At 38.0% G+C, this 16,368-nt stretch overlaps 1 non-coding gene across 1 annotated transcript; it reads right to left on the minus strand.

Annotated features, from left to right (window-relative positions):
- Window positions 1–15,880: 15,880 nt before the first annotated feature.
- Window positions 15,881–16,012, minus strand: LOC132650236 (small nucleolar RNA SNORA17). Its single transcript, XR_009588616.1, has one exon. It is a non-coding gene; the product is annotated as a small nucleolar RNA SNORA17 (small nucleolar RNA).
- Between the last annotated feature and the right edge of the window lie 356 nt (window positions 16,013–16,368).

Raw genomic sequence — 16,368 nt, forward strand, 5'->3', positions numbered from 1 at the left:
GAAACAAAGAAATCATGTAATTTGCAGGCAAATGGTGAGAACTAGAAAAGATCATCTTGAAGGAGATATCCCTGAAACAGAAAGACACACATGTTGATTGTGTTCTTCTTCAGGCCTTCAGTCGTCTGATTGTCAGTAGCCATGACTGTTTGTTCCTGGAACTTGCACTGAAACCTGGATGCCCCTGTCTTTAGAATCAGGAAGACAAGAGTGGTCCAGGGGCTCAAGAATGGTGCTGGTGATTCAGGTGCAGCTACAGACAGCAGGGCTTGGTCTCGGGTGTCTTTTTAAGGCAAGTGTGGGCACAGGCATTGCGGTGGGCAGGTAAAAGGTCATAGGGAGTGCGTTCACAAGAGTCCTTGAGGCCAGTATAGGCACAGTTGGGAGGTGCAGGCACTGCATGGTTGGAGGTGGGAAGAAGTGTGTTAGTAGCAACTGTTGGGTAGTGCTTCAGAACCGAGCTGAGTGGCAGCTGACAGACTTGCCCAACAATCTGTTCCTGGTACTCAGACTGGTCTTGGCTCCACTATCTTGGATCCATGTGGTAACTATATGATTCTATTGTTTACCTGGTTTCCACAGGGTGACAAGCAGAACTATGGCTTGGAGGCTGAGATGCTGTGTCAGGAATCCTGACACTGCCCTCAGGAGAGCGGGGGGAGCCAATATCTGCCTGCTAAAGCAGAGTGTTCCTGGATCTGGGGGTCCACAGTAAATTTAGTATGTGAAAAGGGCAATGGGCCCAAGGTTTGCTACTCCTGGACCTGGAAGACAGCCATGGAGGCCTGGATCTGGTCGACCCCAACTGTGGGATGTCTCCTCTAGTCCAGGAATCACCCAAGTATATGCTCTAGTCCAGTCACCTGTCCCCTCACCAGTTTCAGGATCTCTGATCTTCTGCCTCTCAGATAATATACACACTGGTCACCATCTTCTTAGATTCCCCCCTGATGGAAATAATTTACAGTAAGTTTTATGTAGAATTCTGCTCATTCGTAAAGTGAAAATTTCTGGTTTCTTTGAAGACTGAATTTTGTCATGTGATGTTTTGTTGCAAGCTGGGCACATGATATTTTGCCCAGGTTGGCTTGTGAGGGTCCACATGATGTTTTGCTGTGACCCCTCACGTGCAAGTGGCATGATTTGGCCAGCTGAGAACATCTGTGGGTGGACTTTGAGGAGAAAATATATGGATGCTGGGAATTGAACCCAGATCCTCTAGAAGTACAGTCAGTGCTCTTAACTGATGAACCATCTCTCCAGTTCCCCAATAAAATAAATAAAATTTTTAAAAAAGGAAGAAAAGAGAGGACATGTATAGAGGCACAAGAGAGACTTTTTGGATTAATATCACAGAACTAATCATGCTTCAACACTTGGCTTCACAGAAAGAAACTTTCCAGAGAGCATCTCTAGGCAATCCACCTGAGTATTTTGGCTTTTGCTGTTTTTAGTTGACCTTTGGAGTGGACTGCTGGTATGCTGAAACTGAGTCAGGTAATCCTCTAATGACCCATCGACCTGATCAGCAAGAAGTACATAAAAGAAGACTACAGCCCTTTTTCCAAATAATTTCCTACCTAAGGTTGTGAGAGTTTGCATGTGTGTGTGTGGGGGGGGGTTGGAAGAGAGGTAAAAGTGCTTAAGAACCCCAAATAAAGTAGGTTTGGTGAAAAATCTAAGGCTACACATTTATTTTTTTTCAGGTTTAAAGAAACATTCTTCTTTTCTTCTAAGCTATTAATAGAAACAGCAAGATGCTGATTTGTATTTTTGTGAATAAAAGTAAAAGCATTGAATATGGAAGTTTTTTGCTATATGGTCCCTTGATAATTGAGAAATAGGGTTGTAATATATATTGAAAACCCTGGACGAAAATATTATACTTTCTAAAATAACTCTTAAACTTTCAAGAACAATGATTGACCTATATTAATTCATGTTGGAAAAATATCCAGTCAAGTAAACTACATTCATATTTTATTTTGTAAATGGGTACTGTAATTTACTTCCTGTTAAGTCTACTAATCTCATGGTATTTATGTGACTTTTGTGAAGCTAAGAATTCACCCAAATCTGCAGGATTTACAAGAAGTTTGAAGATGAATCCTTGGCTTAGAATAATTTCCTGAGTAGGCTTTAAAAAGCTCTATCTGAAATTCCTTAATAAAAATTTTAGGAAATCAGACTTTAAAAACTTTTAGCCAATGTAGCTCATGCCTTAGATGTACAAAAAGGAATTAATGCTCAACTAAAAGGAAGCTTGATGGTGTTCAATCAGAGGATTGACCTCGTGCAGGAGCAAATTGATACCCTATGGCAAATCGGTCAACTTGGCTGTCAATGAAAGTATGCTGGACTTTGTGTCACTAGCATACAATATGAGAATTTTTCCTGTGCTGCAAATCTGTGTAAACAACTGTCAAGCTATATTTTAGGTAATTGGACTGGAGAATTCGATACTACGATGGAGCAGCTGAGAGTGGCCATTGTCACAGTAAATTCTACCAGAGTGGACGCAGGACTAGCCACAGGATTATCATCATGGATTGCTGCAGCCATGAATCATCTGAAGGAATGGGCGGGCATGGGAGCGTTAGCAGGCCTTCTGGTGTTGGTCTCCTTGGTTTGCCTGTGGTAAAAATGCAAGATTAGAGTCTCACAACAGAGGAATGCAGCCATGACCATTCAGGCCTTTACAGCCATTGAAGCAGGACAGTCTCCCCAAGCATGGTTGGCTACCATAAAAAGCTAAAATGTTATGCTCAGGATGCGAGGCTAAGCACTGCACTCAGGGTCAGCCGCTTTGGACCCAGAGAAGAGCATGTCTGATTGCATGCGGGTTGATGCCCCAGGTCCCGCCTCTTAGAAAAAGGTATCAGACGGGTCTGATGCTCTTTGGGTGGATGACACCTAAATGAAAATCAGTACAAAGTCCCAATTTATTTCTAATATAAGAGATCAGACCCCTACTCTTGCCTGATGTGTCTAAAACAAAAAGGGGGAACTGTAGAGAGTTGCGGAATGCTGCGCCTTAAAGATGGAGCTGGTTTCTGCCTTCCACCTTCCCGATGTTGAGTGCTCTCTGTCACGAACAATTCCACATTTGGCTAAGGCCGAAGATCTGGCTTGCTTCCATGTATGTGGACCTATCTGCATTGCCCACATAGCACGCTGGGGTTGGCTACCCAGAGGCTATTTAAGCTATGGGCTGGCTTTCCCCAGGGTCAGATGATTGTTCAAGGTTCCTGAATAAACTGCATTGAAAAAAAAATAAAAAAAAATAAAATCTCATATTTTTAATCAGTTTCAAATACAGGACATATTTATTTTGATAAACATAGAAATTTTTCATCATTTTTGAGACACAGAGTGACTTACAGATTTTTCCAGTGACACTTACTATTTATGAAGTTTGATCATTTACTAGTAAAGTAGAGTACATCCTGAGTTTTCTAGTTATATTGAATATCCAACTACAAACTCAAAGAATTATATTTTCAATTTTAATCCTACTTTTATGACTTTAAATCAATGAAAATAATTCTATGCTTTCTCAAACCTCTGTAACCTTAATCTGTATAATTTCAAATACACTTTAGAGAAGAAGAGCTTATAACTTGTGTTCATATCTATTGCTCTATGAAACACCAGACTTTTCTAGATCACAATGCTAAATGAAAATGAATAAAGTCTATGTTTTCTTTTTTTTTTTTAGACAGGTGCAAATTCATCTTTATTTTTCAGAAAGCAGGGTTTCTGGGTAATACGAATTCATCAAGGGGACACGAGCCAGGTTTTTAAGTTGAGATTGTGGTTTTGTTATTGTCATCATTTCAAAACTGGGTCCTCAGCCTCCTCATTCTTAGCCCAGTTGGCAGCAGCGGGCAAGGGTCCAGTCTATGATTGGACACAGGCAGTGGCAAATGTTTTCATTCTGGATATTCCAAGATCCACAGGCAAAGCCACACGCACAGCCAGTAGCAATCATCCCTGCATGGTCGTGTGAGACACAGACATCAGACACCTTGGACTGTAAGAGATGGAAGATCCCTAAATGTCCTTTCTTACAAAGCTCATGAGTAGATCTATAGTGTTTTGTTTGTTTGTTTGGTTGGTTGGTTGTTTTTGTTTAAATTAGCCAATACTATTTACTATTTAAGTGAAGCTCAATCTTTTGTAAACATTTTTTGCAAGTCTATGTTTTCTAAAACCACCCTTCCTTTAACATCATGAGTTCAAGTTTTATAGATATCAATTAGCTATTCTCTGAATATATAATAAACAATGTTTTATTCCACACAATAATATTTTTCTTTATTTTCATTTTCTAAACTCTAGTCATAATTATGTATTTGTTAAAACAATTTGGTCAATGTTCTTTGTTCCTCAGTATTAATAGGTAGTTCAAAAGGTCCAAAGGAATAAACTAGACATAATGAATAAAGTAATTAATTGTTTTAACTTCTTCAAAAATATAAAAGAATAAAAATATTTCTTGGTGGAAATTGAATTGGACCTCCCAAACTTTCTCCTAAAATCATTTCTGCATTTCCTACAATTTTAACAGAGATCTCAGCTACCTTGCTGTTTTATTATATTTATGATGTTTTAGCCAAGTACTTGAGGTTGGTTAGATTTAAGGCCCTCTTTAAAGATGGAAGTCGTGAATCATATGATTCACTAAGTCAAAAACAGAAATTAATTACTTATCTTAATTTATCTCTAGAAAGAATCCTGTGATAGCAGTTTAGTTCACATTTAAATTGTCCCCTAGGTTTATTTTAGATATTCTTTCATCCATTAACCTCCACTTTGATTTGGGATTATACACTCCAACTCTCTTGTGATGTATGAGACACAATATCTCCAGATAAGAAAATCTAGCCTAAATCTTTTTTTAATGAAACTTAAACAATTATGGTTCACTATGATTTCAAAGACATCATTTAGTATTTGTTTTCTCTAACACTCATAAGTGCTTTTTATTTTTCTTTTCAACCAAAACCTTAAGGTTAATAAAGGCAAAAGTAGGAATAATTATCTTAGGTCATTGTTTCAGAGATTTCATTTTACAGTCATTTGTGTATTACTTTGGGCCAAGATGAGCAGAATACAATGGCAACGGGAAGGCATGAAGAGGGAAGTTGTTCACCTAATGACATGGTGGAAGCAGAACAAGAGGAAAATGCCTGTGCTAGCTGTCTTTTTCCAGCCCTCTTGTGATATGACACTGAGCATGTTCAGGGTCTGTACTTAATTCTGGAAAATCTCCTAGACACATCCAGAGATGTACTGCAGGACTCCCTTGGCATTTCTCTATAAGATTTCAGTTGTGATTAATCATCACAGGATAGAAAGGGATGGTGTACAGGAATTAAGGTAGAAACAGGAATCAAATAATTCCCAGATTTACTTGGATTTTTTTGTCTTGTTTTGTTTTACAATTTTACAGATTATACAAATTAATGTAGACTTATTTTGGTCAATTCCATTTTTACTGAAATTTAACTGATCAACACTCTCGGTTGTGGTATATTTGAAAAATAAGAGCATCATAGTCTATCAGCAGATAGTTAGAACCAGCATCTCTAGGATGTCTGTGTTTTAAGTTTTTAAGCTTAATAAATACTCTATTGATATGGCATGGCTAGGAATATTTGTCATATCCCATTTTCTCCCTCTTTCTTAATTGTAAGTGCTTCAAAATTTGTGTGAACCATGTTTTATCAGTATTTTGAAATAAAATGCACAACAGAGTATTAAAAGAAGAAAATATGGTACAAAGTATTTCCAATGTTGAAATTAAATGATAAGTATTCACGTAAACATACATGTTATGTTCTTTTAACCTTACTTGCAGTCATTTTCCCATCTAGGAGAAAATTTTATTATTCAAGTAATTTATCTGAAATGTGAGAGTTTTTTTTTTTTTTAAACTGCTACACATTATTCTTTTGTTTGGGTGTTCTGCTCTACGTGGTGGTACAAAAAGGTTAATTTTCCACAGAAGGTCAAACTGCTTCATCATCAGGTACAACAATCAGAACCTGACATGAACTCAAATGCATGGGCTTAATGACAAAATCAATATACAATTGTTGAATTTGTAACTGTGGGATTTCTGCAAAGGCTAAATGATTTATGCCCCAAAAGAAAGTGCATCTCATATGTTCCAAGAATGGAAATTAAGGTCATCAGCATTATCATAAATGTTACTAATTTCAAAGTTTATAGATTGAACAGGACCTGATTATTCCTACCGATTGTGTTCTTAAAAACTTATTCATTTCTTGAAACTATTGTCTTCTAGAAAACTGAGGGTTTGAGGTGAAGCAACATATAGGGGAATACTTTCTGTAATAAGGTCTCTTTGAAGAAACATTCCACCATAAGCTACATTTCTTGATGCTATAGCAAAGCATTTTCTGTAACAAAAGTATGTTATTCTACAATTGTCACAAATGTATTCAATACACAATTTTGATAGCTGTGTGACCTGTCTCATATTTCTTGAATGTCTTATTCATATCACTATCTCTTGATCTTATATTATAGTCCTAATTGTTCCCAAATATCCTTAAGTCTCTAATCATCCTCTTCTAGTGAAGACTCATCTTTTTAGGTGATATAATATAGTATTCAGGTTGTATTTTCAGTCCTTCTAGTCATCTTACTACAATGAGCATCACTTTTCTCATAAACATATGCACAATTGCATTTAATTTATCTGAGAATTGTATATCTACTAAGTCAATTATATTTCAAACTATATTCTGCTGGAATAAAGTAGAATGCCCATAAATTCTTCTGTGTTTAAAATAAAACTGACTCACTGACACATTGAGAGGGAATCTTTCCTACTTTGAGCTTCTTTCCAAAACACCTCTGCAAAAGCATTGGTATGCACATAAACAAGAGGAGAATTTTCTCCAAAGGAATAGTCATAGAGTTCATTCGCAAATGTGGATCTTATTGATTCTCACATGAACCGTCAGTTATAACACCCAAGCAAATGATGGTCTCTGATGAATCGTGTACAGAATTCTATCTCTCTCCCTATAAACATAATTTAACAAACTCTGGCAATTATCATTGCCAAACATTATTATCATTGTCTGCTGTAGAATTATGATTCCAAAAATAATGGTCCAATGACTAAAATTAGTGCTCTCTCGGGGTCCTTTGTTTATCTGTGAATGGTTAAAAAGGATGTAGGGAGGAAGTTAATATAAAAACAGAACTTTTACTAACCATGAGAAACAATATGGATAATTACTATATAATTAAAAAATGCTGACTAGATATGTAGTATGCAGCAATTTTTTCATATAAATTATCTTACTGCGGTTTTATTTAAAAGGTTTAATTTCATAAGCATCTTGTGAAATATAAGGGTTTACTCATTGGAAAAATGTGTACCCACAGTTGGACTTGGAGAGTGGCCCATTTAAGTAAGTTGAGATTTTAAATCATTTTAATACAAGATTTAGGTCATGTAGTCCTGTGTAATCCAATTAATAGTAAGCCCAGAAGTATACACATCCAAGTATATAATAATTCATTCCTTTCCATGAGATAACTTTCAACAAATGTCTCTATATTATTCCTCAAATAATTTCCAGTTCCCTGGAATCCAATTTTAGACTTCTGTAGACAAAATTAAATAACATAAAATAAACAAGGTTTATGGATGGAACTAGAAAAGAACATCCTGTGTGAGGTAACCCAGCAGCAGAAATACAAGGTTTCCTTTATTTTAATAGCTGAGTAGTATTCCATTGTATAAATGTTCCACAATTTCTGAATCCATTCTTCATTTCAGGGACATCTAGGTTGTGTCCAGATCCTAGCTATTACATATAAATCTACTATGAACATAGTTGAGAAAATGGTCTTGTTGTATAGTTTAGCATCTCCTGGATATATGCCAGGAGTGGTATAGCTGAATCTTGAGGTAGTATTATTACCAGTTTTCTGAGAAAGTGCCAGATTGATTTCCAAAGTGGTTGTACAAGTTTACATTCCCACTAACAATGGAGGAATGTTCCCCTTTCTTCACAACTTCTCCAGCACCTGTTGTCACTTGAGTTTTTGATCTTAACCATTCTGATGGGTGTGAGAGGGAATTTCAGAGTCGTTTTGATTTGCATATCTCTGATGACTAAGGACATTGAGCATTTCTTTTTTTTTCTTTTTACTTAGTACAATATATCACTTTGTATTCCACCTGTAGCCCCCTCACTCATCTCCTCCCAATCCCACCCTCCCTCCCTCTTCTTCTCCCATGCCTCTCCACCAGTCCACTGATAGTGGAGGTCCTCCTCCCCTTCTATCTGACCTTAGCCTATCAAGTCCCATCAGGGCTGGCTGTATAATCTTCCTCTGTGGCCTGGTAAGTTTGCTCAATCCCCTCAGTAGGAGGTGATCAAAGAGCCAGCCATGGTGTCCCTTTTCCCATTACTAGGGAACCTATTTTGAGACTGAGCTGCCATGGACTAGGTCTGTGCAGGGGTTCTAGATTATCTCCATGCATGAAACTTGGTTGGAGTATCAGTCTCACAAAAGACCCCTTTGCCCAGATTTTTTGGATCGTTTGTTCTCCTTATAGAGCTCCTGTCCCCTCCAGGTCTTTCTATCTCCCCCTTCTTTCATAAGATTTCCTGCACTCTACCCAAAGTTTAGCTATGAGTCTTTCAAACAGTCCTATGTGGTATGGTCCTGTCCTGTTCCCTGTTTTCTAAATTCTTCCAATGTCTGTCCCATTTGCCTTTCAGAGGATTGTCAATCCTTAAGAGGATTGAGCATCTTACCAAGGGTCCTTCATCTTCCTTAGCTTCCTTTGGTATACATATTTTAGTATGTTTATCCTATATAATATGTTTAATATCCACTTATAAGTGAGTATATACCATGTGTGTCTTTCTGCTTCTGGGATATCACGCTCAGAATGATCTTTTCCAGTTCCCACTATTTGCCTGCAGATTTCATGATTTTCTTGTTTTTAATTGCTGACTAGTATTCCAATGTGTAAATGTACCACAATTTCTGCATCCATTCTTCAGTTGAGGGGCATCTGGGTTGTTTCCAGATTCTGGCTATTACGAATAAAGCTGCTATCAACATGGGTGGGTAAATGTCCTTGTTGCATACTTGAGAATATTTTGGATATATGCCTAAGAGTGGTATAGCTGGATCTTGAGGAAGCACTAGTCCTAAGTTTCAGAGGAAATGCCAGATTAATTTCCAAAGTGGTTGTACAAGTTTACATTCCAACCAGAAATGCAGGAGGGTTCCCTTTTCTCCACAACCTCTCCAGCGTGTGTTGTCAGTGGAGTTTTTGAGCATTTCTTTAAGTGTTTCTCTGCCATTCAATATTCTGCTGTTCAGATTTTGCTGTTTATCTCTGTACCCCATTTTTAATTGTATTATTTGGTGTTTGTGTTTAATTTCTTGAGTTCTTAAAGTTAAAATAAGTTAGTCCTCCTAATCAAAAACATTATGCCTTCCTTTCCCTTTGCATACATATATTCAATTGTTTACAATTTTGAGTAATTGTAATTTTCAATTTTTCATATTTTATGTATTATAAATTTATTGTGCTAAGATTTACAGGACATAAAATATGGTACAGTGATTGTTCTCTTTTTGTCAACTTGATACAAATCTAGACATACCTGGGAAGATAGAATCTCCATTCAGAAACTGCCTCCATCAAGTTGTCTTGTTGGGTTTTTTTCTTGGAGAATTTTCTTGATTAGTGATTGATATGGGAGCACACAATTCACCAAGGGTGGTGCTATCCAGGAGTAAATTACCCTGGGCTGTAAAAGAAATACAGAGATTCACAACAGGCAAAGTGCAGAGAATAAAGGATTGTAAGGTGCTCAAACTCTGCAAATATCTGCAAAGCAACCCCTACACCTAAGGCTCAGAAAAAAAAAAATCTCAAAAGAGGACAACAGAAGATTGTAAGAGCATAGGCCCAGGATACTTGTTCTTATAGTCAGTCCCCTATGTATGACAAGGAAAATGTACTCATGAAATCTCAATAGTATAGTTTTCTGAACAAGACCAGAATGTTATGTCAGTTGATATGCCAATGTGAGCAGGGGAATTCCACATGATCCTAAACCTTGATGAAGATTTACAAGAAGTCAATGGCTGCCAAAAGAGAGAGAATTAGTTTTTTCCCGGGGTGAACTCCCATATATATGTCCATTCCCATGTAGTCACTACAGGACACGTGTACATACAAGCAATGCTAAATGAACTTAATGTTTTATGTACGTATAACAATAATAATAAAAGAAGAGACCCTGAATTCAGGATGAGAAGTTGGAGGGGTAGAGAGGAGTAGGAGTGCTCTGGATAGAGCGCCCATGTACAAAGTTCCCAAAGAAATTAAATTAAAATTTTAAACATAAAGAAATAAAATATTTTTGAATAATAAAAATGGTAAATATATAAGAAAGTAAGCAAATAAACAAATAAACCTAGCTAATCAGACAAATAAAGAATTCTTCTATGGTGTTTGCTCAGTTCCTGCCTCCAGTTCTTGCTTTCCTTTCCTGACTTCTTTCAGTGATGGACAGTGACATTGATATTTACCCACTTAAAGCCTTTCTCCACTCAAGTTGCTTTGAGTCATGGCATTTATCATAGAAACAGAGTGCAAACTAGGAAAATATTTATTTTCAGAGTGTACAAATCAACATTATTAAACGTGTGCATAATATTGTATAAATACTACATTTATCAATTAACACATTAAATATCCCATTCTTCACTTCCAAAGCCATTGCAATTGTCAAATATGTTTCTTTGCATTTTCCTATTTTTGTTACCCTATGTAAGTGTAGGCACAAAATGTCTTATGACATTTATCTAGCTTCACTTAGCATAATATTTTCAAATTTAATGTATATCATAAATTCATTCCTTTTTGCAATGAATTATATACACTTATAGTTGTATATGGTATTGTTTTTATCTGTTTGTTGCTTGGTAATGTAATGGCACCCACTCTTGACTTTTCCCAATAATGCTGGGTGAATACAGCCTCACTTCTTAGGAATATGTATTTTGATGTATAGTTTCAGTATAATATGCTAATTCTAATGTTTGAGGTTCAACCAAACTGCTTTGTGCATTTGGATATACCAAATGCATTACATCAACAAAAGATGACATTTCTAATTTATTGACATCCTAATCAATATCTGCTATCATTACTTTCAATAAAATAAAAATTCAATAAAATTAAATTAAATTAAATAACTTAAATAAATTTAAATAATTTAATAAATAAAATTTAATTAATAAAATAAAATAAATCAGTTAAAATAAAAACTCAATAAAATAAAAATAAAAATATCTCGCATTGTGTTGGTTTGCATTTTTCTCCTTAAGAGCAATGTTAATCATCATTTGATGAGTATAGTGGCAACCTATATGCCTCTTCTGTGCAAATGTATATCAAAGTGTTTAAACATATTTTCTCTTTATTTATTTATTCACTTTACATACCACTTGCAGCCCCTCTTCCTTCCAGTCCCACCCTCTCACCTTCTTTCCCATTTCCTCCTTTCTTCTTCTCAGAGAAAGGAGTCCTTTTCTATGCCATCACAGCCTTCCAGTTCATGTCTCATCAGGATTAAGTGCATCCTCTTCCCCTGAGGCTTGACCAGGTAGACCAGCTACTGAAAAAGGATACAAAGGCAGTCAATAGAATCAGAGATAGCACCTACTCCCATTGTCAGGGGACCTACATGTTGATCAAGCTTCATATCTGCTACATATGTGTAGGGGACCTAGGTCCAGCCCATGCATGCTCTTTGGTTGGTGTTCAGACCCTGTGAGCCCCCATGGCACTAGGTTAGTTGACTCTGTTAGTCTTCTTGTGCCTCTTCTATGTAAATGTATATCCGTGTTGAGACATTTTAAAAGAATTCTTTTTCAGTTAATGGAATATATACATCTTTTAAAATATTTGTTTTAAGTTTTAGTTGAGTTTTGACGATAACACAATATTGTATATATATGATTAATTACATATTGATATGAATATGAATATAATTCATATACATGAATATATATAAGAACATATATTCTTATTATTTATCTTTATTCCCCAATGACCACCTCTACTTATATTCTCCTCCAGGCTGGTCTACTGTCTCTCTCAAAGAGTCTACACTTTTATTTTCATGTAGCATGTATTCTATTCCTTTTATTCCCCTTCATTCTATCCCTTAAATTCTCTTTTTAAGCTCTCAGTACTCATGCTATTCTTTCTGTCTTTATGACCTAGAAATACACACAATGTAAATAAGATTATCCCTAATTTATTTCAGTAAGTGGAAATTAAATATATATTTATATAAATATATATATTATAAATATAAATATATATTTTTATATATATTTATGATGATGATTCCAGAATGTTTATCTGAGGATGAAACATTCAGCATGAATGTGGGTTGTGCCAATCCATGGCCTGGGGCTCAATCCTGAACATAAAGAAGAAAGCCTCTACAACACCAGTATTCAACTCTCTTTACTTTCTGAGTATTAATTGCGTGAAACCAGCTACCTCCCCTTAGGACGTTATGCCATGAATAAGTGTACCTCCAAACTATGAGTGAAAATAAACACTTCTGTCAAGTCACTTGTATCCTGTATTTTATCAAATAAATGAACAAAATAATGACTACAATAGTTTTCTTTATTTTGTTGTCTTATACTGTTTTCCTTTATTTTGCTTTTTTTGGTATAAGGATAAACTGGTCTCATTGAAAGAGTTTATGTAATTATTTCTTTTTTCTATTTATATAACAGCTTCAGAATCATGGGTGTTGTGTCTTCCATTAAAGCTTTAGTAGAATTCAGCAGTGTTTCTGTGCAGGCCTGGGTTTTCCATTATGGTGATTTTTTTTTTAATTACCATTGTGTAGTTTGTCTATGTTTACAGTATAGCTTGTTTCCTGATTTGATTTTTTTTTCTGCTAGTGTGAGTGTGTGTGTGTGTGTGTGTGTGTGTGTGTGTGTGCTAGGCAACATGCTTTGTTTTGTTTTCATTGTTTTGTTGCAGCTGTCTCTGCAGATGGAGCGATGATACAGCTGCTAGTCTTATTTACACAAATAAGTTAGATTTGTTTGTCTTTCCTTTGTGTTAGACTCAGCTTTCTGTATAAGCAACTCTATCTGAGATCTCTGCCTACCAGTTAAGCTTTCCTTTTCGTGACACAAGGATCCTATTTTTCCATTGGTAGTTTGCAATGTCTGAGGACCTGAGGCAGAAGGGGAAGTACATTCCTATCTATATGTAGCTTTAACACTATGTGTTCTTTCTACATGGATCTGATGATTTTTGTTTGGTTTGGTTTGGTATGGTTTGTTTTTTTGTTTTGTTTTATGAAAATTTCAGTCTTTGCCTGAGAAAACTTATGTCCATTTGTAAGACCATAGAAGACGGAGCACAGGTCACCTTTTCCTATGTTGCTTTTTGGCTAATACGTGGCAAGAGTATTGCCTTCCACATATGCTTCAACCTACTTACTCTGCTTCAGATTTCTGTACCATGTTTCTACTCCAGTTCTCTACAACATGTGGTATCATGGCTATCTTTCTACCTTTTCTTTACCAAGGGCCTGGCAGCTTTTCTATAGCTTACTTGGTATCTCTCCAGGTTACCTTCCTTGGGACATCTACAGAGGGCTCAGAACTTGTGTGATTACTATTGCTGATCCTGAACTTGCATGAGTGCACCTACATGCTTGTTTGTGGATATTCTTTTTTTTCTTTTACTTTTTATTGTTTTTTTTGTGAGTTTGACATCATGCACACCAATCCCACTCATCTCCCCCTCCCTTTGTACCTACTGTCCACCCTTGCAACCTCTCCATCAACAAAGTAAAAGAAATCTCATTGCGGAAGCTGTTGTGTGTCACAGTGTGTCCCATAGTAAACCCTTTTGTCAACACTTCTTCCCTTGCAAATGTTCATTGCAATGACTTCTTGGTCTGGTAAGAGGCCTCTGGCTTCTGCTACTCTATCTACAGCAGATTCTCACTAGAACTCCTCTCGAATATTTTGTTATTACTCTGTGTCATGGAGATCCTATAATTTTGGATCTGTAGGACCAACCCCTTCATGCATTTCAGCAGTTCATGGATGGGGTAGATTTTGGGTTGGGCCAATTCAAAGTCCTGGACCTGGGCCTGAGAGGTATTTAAGCTATTCAGTATTCTGCTCTCCCATTCTCATGACGTTAGGGCGAGCTCACCAACAACCCCCACTATCAGGACCAGTTATACCCTGATGTTCAGGTGAGGTGAAACACCTGCTCTAATAAGTATTGTAGCTGGTGAGGAATATGGCCAGTTCCCCTACTCTCATGACCCAGAATCTAGCTCCCCTGCCCGCCTTAGATGGCAAGGGACAAGGGAAAGGAGAAGGGCATCGCTCCCTCATTCATGCCACTGCCCAGCAGAGCAGAGGCAGGGCTGGCTCTCTCACATTCATGCCCTTGGTGCCTGCTCACTTGCAACCCCTACATCCAGGGTGAGCCCTACTGTGCTGCTCAGGTGAGGTGCAGGACCTGCTCTCCTGAGTGCCGCATCAAGTGAGGGACAGAGCCTTCTCTTCCAAGTACTATAGCACATGATGAGCAGGGTCAGCAGTCCTGCTGCCAGTGGATGGCAAGAGAAGAGGCAGGAGGTCATCTCTCCCTTGCCTGTGTCACCACAATGAAGACAAGTTGCAGGAACAGCTCTCTGACTCACACCCTCAGGGTTGGCTCACTGCTGCCCCAGTCATCAGGGTCAACTCTGTTGTGCTGCACAAGTATGACTCACTCTCTCAACTGTTGAAATTTAGTGTTGCAGCTGATGAAGGGCAGGGTCAACTTTCCTCCTGTCTTAACCTCAGGGCCAGGTCTCTTGCCTGCCAGAAGTGATGAGGGTCAAAGGGGTAAGGAGGATATCACTCCCTGATCCACACCACTGCATCATAGAAGCGTGTTAAGACAACTCTCCCATGCTCATATTCTTGGTGGCCAGCTCAGCCACATCTCCTGCAATGTGTATGGCTGCTATCCTGAATACTGTAGCTGGCTAAGTGTGGGGTAAGCTCTCCTGCTTTCATGTTCCCACAACCAAGGTGAGGGGAGAAATCAGTTCTGTACAACCCTGAACCATCACCGTTTCTCTAGGTGGCAACCCAGATCAAGGACACCCTTGGTTGTAATAGACTCCTGCTATTTCAGGAACATGGGCCCAGATGTGGTCCCTGGTAGCAGCACAGGCCAGGACCCCACCATGATCCCAGGTGGGATCACTGACTACTCACATCTGGCTCTTCCTCACTCCCCTCTATTCTCCAGTTCTGTCTGTCTTCATTGCACCCATATCCTGTTTCTCTTTCTCTTCATTTTATTCATCACTTATTGCTACTCTTAGAGACTAAATGTCTCTGAATGTCTGATGTCATCTCAGGAGTGTTATGCCTCACTTGTGTTTATGGCACTGGGAATGAGTCATCTTTAGCATAGTTTGACACCCCAGGCTAGTGTGGCTCACTATTTGTGCCTGTCTCAGACTAGCTCCCTGTCCAGGACCCATGGTGCTGGTCTGATGGTCATCTCAGGTTTATTTCTTACCTGGCCTTCCTGAGTGGCCCAATGCAAGGGTCTTCTGTCTTGGGCTCATTACTCCTACTCCAAACCTGGGTCCCTCAGTCCCAGATTGTGTTCTTCTAGCTTCTTGCTTGTTCCCAGTCCTGCTTGGTGCAGACTGGAGATCGTCTCTGGCTATCTCGCTGACTAGGACCCGTGGAACAGGACTTGTGGTCATCTCAGGCTTGTTTTTTTCCAGGGAATGTTAGGCTACTAATCATTCAGGTGTCTGTAGGTCAGAACACTGAACTTAGATATAGCTTATCTCTTCTTTGGCAAATACTGACACACATGTGACACAGCAGCCACAACTGCAACTCCTTTAGAGGCAGGGTCGACATTCTTGACTGCTTTTCACATGGAAAGTTTTTGTTGTTCATACCTGTGCATATTTACACTCAAGTACCAGGCATGATTTTCCTCTTGTTGTAGGTGTCAAGGTCAATTGGAGAGCTATTGGTTACTTCCATGCCATACATGACACTCCATGCACACTTTGGGTTGTTGTACCCAAAATAATTGGCTATTGCTGTTATTCATAGCTATCATACCTACATAGGTCTATTGGTTGCTTCTATCCTTTAGAAACTTGCATAGCACCTTCTGGTCCCATGCTAGATAGTCATTGTGGAGGAAGGTTTTAGGTTGGCTCCAGCTCAGGGGCCTCTGAGACTTGTGTCTGAAGTACA

The sequence above is a fragment of the Meriones unguiculatus genome, chromosome X (genome assembly GCF_030254825.1).
Source record: "Meriones unguiculatus strain TT.TT164.6M chromosome X, Bangor_MerUng_6.1, whole genome shotgun sequence".
Lineage (NCBI taxonomy): Eukaryota > Metazoa > Chordata > Mammalia > Rodentia > Muridae > Meriones > Meriones unguiculatus.